At 45.3% G+C, this 5,270-nt stretch overlaps 1 protein-coding gene and 1 pseudogene across 3 annotated transcripts in view; one reads left to right on the top strand and one right to left on the bottom strand.

Moving 5' to 3' along the window:
- The window catches only part of LOC111812201 (interferon-inducible protein AIM2-like), a 64,190-nt gene that overhangs the window by 26,651 nt on the left and 32,269 nt on the right, over positions 1–5,270 (top strand). The window lies entirely within an intron of this gene.
- Positions 3,321–4,515, bottom strand: LOC101570985 (annotated as a pseudogene).

Here is a 5,270-nt window from a genome sequence, read left to right on the forward strand (position 1 = left end):
CTCCTGTTTACAGCCTCCCAAGTGCTGGGATTACAGGTGCACACCACCATGCCCAGTCTCATTCGACAACTCAGCGTGCCCCTGGGGCCAGGCCAGCATGGCAGGCCCGAGGATTGAATTCCTGGCCCCTGCATCTAAGCAGATGCTTTAATCTGTTGAGTTATTTGGCTGGCCCTTCTTAATTAACACTTTCTGAAGTAGGTCTCAGAGCTTCTTTAATGAGTGTCTATGCCCATGTGAATTCTGCCTCCAGGTGACATCCAAAGGAAAAGCAGGTTCTTAAAACACACAGTGTGTCTTCATTCATTTCCTTCAACAGATCTGGCATCCTGCATTTTCTGACTTCCTTAAAGTCAACACAGCTGTGCTAAATGGTAGAGCAGGCCATTGCGCAGAGATGCCCAGCACAGCAGTGCGTTCCCCCATTGCAGCTGAGCCCCCCAGCACAGTGGAGCAGCCCTGCAGCATGGCCGAGTGACCTACTGTGGTGGGGTGGTTCAGTATAAAGGGACAGCTTTTGGTGAGGGGCCCTGCAGAGCCAGAGGTTGGTGAGTGAGGTAAATAAGCACTGATCAACCCTGTGTTTCAGCACACAGATAACATGGATCTAATGATCTCTGAAAGGTTAATATTTTTTAATAAAGTTCTTGTCTGCTTAAGCTAGCCAGAGTAGGTTCCGTTATTCACAATAAGAACCTTGAACAGTTCAAGATTATTGCTTGCTTTGTGGTAGTAAGTTTAGCTGTTTTATGAGCTGAGTGACAAGAACAGAAGGGGATGAGATGAAGAAATTCTAGAAAGAGACAGAGTCCAGAGACTGCTGGCCTTCTGCTTCTAGGGATTGCTTATTTGATCTTTTTGTTCCCCTAAGAGAAGGTTTCTGTATATTGAGTAAATTATGTGCAGATATTCTAAAACATAGATCAGAGTGATGCAAAGAAAATGGAAAATTTTATCAGAAAGCAGTAGAGCTAAAATTCTGGCTTGGTTACAAAATGCAGGATATCTCTGAGCAAGCCATTTATCCTAAGTTTCAGTAACATCATTTATGAGGTGTGTGTGTGTGTGTGTGTGTGTGTGCATGTGTGTGTGTGTACGTGTATGTGCATGTGTACCATTTTATTTCAAAGAGTTTGGGCAGAATCCCAGTAGATGAACAGTTACAGGTTGATTCGTTACCAAAGTGTGAAAGTGAAGTGAGGGAAGAGTCATCAAATTATAGTGGACTTCCAGAAGTTGGAAAGCAGACCAGGGGGAATTCTGCTGAGAGGTAGGAGCTTGGACTACCAAGATTCTGCTCTTGTTGCCACCTCTAGAAGCTAGTATTGGCCCTAAAAACAAGAGGCTGGGAGCATTCCCCTGGTCTGCAGCCAGCAAAGTGGAGTTGGTTCAGTGATGCCAGCATGCAAGTAGCTGTGGCCCAGCCTGTGCCACAGGTGCACACTAACTCTACAACCATCAGGTAGGAGAACTTTGTAATGTGGAGCAGGGGCATCTGTGCAAGGCCCACAAGGAGCCCACTGTGCACAGACCTGGGAACCACCTTGAGCTTTTCTTATCCGAGGTCCCCCAGCGTCTGGGAGAAAGCTGCAGAGATAATCATGGTAAGAAGCGGACAACCAAACTGTTGTCAGCTAAAGACCAGTCCTAGTCCCCACATCCAGAGCTCAAAGTCAGCCCCATACTCTGCACAAAACCTACTGCAAACTTGGTGGACAGCGCATTTCTGGCATCCAGCTTGGACATTCCCACTGACCTGGGTGTACCACAGGGATTTTAATATTTAATTGCAATACTTTTTCTTGCTCTTTTGATTGTTTGTTTGTTTTTTTTTTTTTTCCAGATTGGTTAGGTTTCATTTTTTAAAAAGTATTGCATGGTCTCTCTTTTTTTATTTTTACTTTTTGTTTTTTAAAGAATACGAAATAGTGATAGAAAAAATAGCATTAGAAATGATACAAAATTCCACTAAGCAAAGCAATAGGAATTCAAAAATGGTTGTTGTGTTTCATGACACTATCTATCTTCACATTAGTTGTTCAGGTTAACAGGTATAAATGTGAAAGCTTCTTTTTTTTTTTTTTTTTTGCAGTTAGGTACACACAGTAAAGTTTATTTTGGTGCATGGTATACTTCACTCCATTAAAAATAAATTAATTAGCAAATTCCTGCCTGGCTTGGCTCTGGTTTATGTAAATAGTGGCCAGCTGTAATGAGTTACAAGGTGTTATTATCTCACCCACACAGAGGAGGCTTCACTCTAGGGCTCTGCTTGCAACAAAAGCATCTTAAATAAACTGAGAGAAGGTGGTTTGATTTGTAATGTTTTCACAGAAGTGGGATATACCTCACCCATATAGAGTTTCTTTATATGACTCATTTTATAGCAAGTTCAATGAAGGCAGTCTCATGGGGGAGGGAGGGGCAGGGTGGCTCCCCTCCCCCCTTATTTCAATGTAAGAAAGTCTCCTAAGAGATGACCCACACTCCAGGAGAGGAGGGGTCTGGTTCTGCAGGGCTTTGACCAGGTGGCGCTGCAGCATGGACTCCGGAAGCTGGAAGCTGGAACGGGGCTAGTCCTGGGATAGTGCAACTAAGCCTGGAGGAATGTTCCTTTATCCCAACATCTCATATAAGGGGAGGCCAAGAGAGCAAAGGTGGCACGTTCCTCACCCAATTCCCGGGGGTGGGTGGGGTAATGAAAGGACCTTTGTTCTTGAGGCTTTTTTCTAACAGATGTAGGATCTGACCGGCCCCGTGGACATCAGAGGCTTTCTGGCTACCAGAGGATGTCGCTGTCTTGGCCAGATAGCGGCACATCTATAAACTGAAGGCAAAAGCAGCAGCAGACCCGGAGCTTTCTCCTTTCCCTGTTTCTACCTGAGCTGGGAAGTACCCCTTAGTGTACAGCGGCTGTGCTCTCATATACGCTCCTAAGGAGATTCTAGAATACAGAAAAGCTATGGCAGACATGAGACTGTTTCTTTTAATGGCCAACTCAACCCCATGGCTCAAAGCCAGGGTACCCATCTTGACTTGGCAGCATTACAAACAGCTCTAGGTCACAGCAGGCCCCTGGGGGAGGGTGTGTCCCCTTTCTACTCCCCCTACCCTTTCCTTTGGAAAAAGCTGCTGGAGGGATGAGGGGAGCATGTGTTAGGCAACTTCTACGTAGGGCGTCTCTGTTTTTTATCATCATTTTTGTGAGACTGGAGATTAAACCACAGGCTTTTGCACTAAGCTACATCCCCAACCCTTTTCCTATTTTTTATTCTGAGATAGGGTCTCACTAACTCATCCAGGCTGGGCTTGAACTTGCAAACCTCCTCCTGTTGCAGCCTCCCAGAGTGCTGGGATTACAGTGTGCACCACCATGACCAGCTTTGGCCTCTCCTCTTAAGGCAGCCAACAGCTCAGAAGAGCTAAAGGTTCTGCCAGCATTATGCCCCCACCAGATCACACTAAGAGGAAAACCAACAAATGGGCCAGGTACTTGACAGACGCTGTTCACAGGTCAATTCAGGCCACTTTCTGCAGGGCCCCAGACCAACCAAGCACTTCGTCCACTAGACTTCCTCAAAGCCAGCTGGCCAGCAGCCTGCAGGGACCAGCCCCTCAAAGACCCTCATCGTTATAAGTAGGTGCACGGGGCTTCAAGATGCTCTGAGGATTCTTCTCCACCAGAGGGCGCCAGCTCACTTCCCCAGTCAGAAGCAGATCCTCACCACTCATGGAGTCCAGGTACTGCATTTGTTTCCTCACGTATTCCACCAGCAACTCAAGCTGTCGAGGGTCTTCACATTTCTGGTTGAAGAAAGTTCTCCAGAGGGCAGCAGCCAACCCGTGGTCATCTGAAAGGATCCCCTCATCATATCCCAAGATTGCTGCATAGAAATTATTTGTCATGAGGATCATGTTCTTCTTCAGGATGTAGGGATTAACCCCCATGACTCTGCCACGCTGCTCAACATCTTCCCACATAAAATGAACTATGATCCGACACATATATTTCCCACTCCGGCCTTCCTGTTTCATTCGGACTAGACACATCCAGACATGAAGTAGGGTTATAAGAAACCATGAATTGAAAGTATCTGGCATCTGACACCTTAGAAAGAATTCCTCGAAGTCAGTTTTCTCCACACAGCTAGTATACATGCGCAGGGCTGCAATCTTAATCTTCCATTTACTGTATTTCAAAGGTCCTGTGAACCCCATAGCTTCTATTATCTTCGTGAAGGCACCAACCTTTTCCTCAACTGGCTGTGGAGAACCTTTGGTGGCTGGAAGCTTATTTGTGATATGGTACTTCCTCTTTTGCTCTATGTGTACTCCAGGAATCTCTTCTGACCCACCACAGCTTAGGGCCTGGCTCATCTGGAGCCAATGGGAAATGCCAGACACAGTCCTGCTCCATGGCACTTGCGTAGGAAACAATGGTACCAATCGGCTGCATACTGGAACCAACTGGGAGGTGCTAGTCTGCCTTCCAAGAATTCGCACCAGCAACGCCATGTTCCTCAGCAACCGAAAGCTTCTTTTAAAGTAAAAATAAAACAAAACAATAACAAAAGAAGCAGGAGGAGAAGAGGGAGGGGAGGAGGAAGGGGTGAAGAAGGAGGAGGAGGAGAAGGAGAAGAAGGAGAAGAAGAAGGATGAAGAAAAAGAAGAAGAAGAAGAAGAAGAAGAAGAAGAAGAAGAAGAAGAAGAAGAAGAAGAAGAAGAAGAAAGAAGGATGAAGAAGAAGAAGAAAAAGAAAAAGAGGAGGAGGAAGAAGAAGAAGAAGGAAGGAGGAGGAGGAGGAGGAGGAGGAGGAGGAGGAGGCAAAAAAAAAAAAAGATAATGGTAAACCGCTCATTTCAAAAGATCAGCAGAATTCAACAACACAATTATCCAAACCATTCTGCATATATACCTAAATATATCTTCTTCCCATCTTTCATTTGTCCTTTTCCTCATCGCAGTTTTTCCTTTCCATTGCATAAATTATTTCCCTTTCACATTATCTGTGTGTCTTATACGTGAGTTGCTATCATCTCAGAAATTTCAGGTGTGTGACGTCTAAATTCTTCTGTGAGTTTGTCTCCTGGACTTGTTTTTCATGGGGTAGAGGTCTAATGTTGTCTTTTTTCCCTTCTTTTTTTTCTTTTTCTTTCTTTCTTTCTTTTTTTTTTTTTTTTTTGGCAGAACCAGGGATTGAACTCAGGCCCTTGCGCTTGCCAAGGAAGCGCTTATTCCACTGAGCCATCTCCCCGGCCCCTAAAACGGTA

The sequence above is a fragment of the Octodon degus genome, unplaced genomic scaffold (genome assembly GCF_000260255.1).
Source record: "Octodon degus isolate 3935 unplaced genomic scaffold, OctDeg1.0 scaffold00116, whole genome shotgun sequence".
NCBI classification, from domain to species: domain Eukaryota; kingdom Metazoa; phylum Chordata; class Mammalia; order Rodentia; family Octodontidae; genus Octodon; species Octodon degus.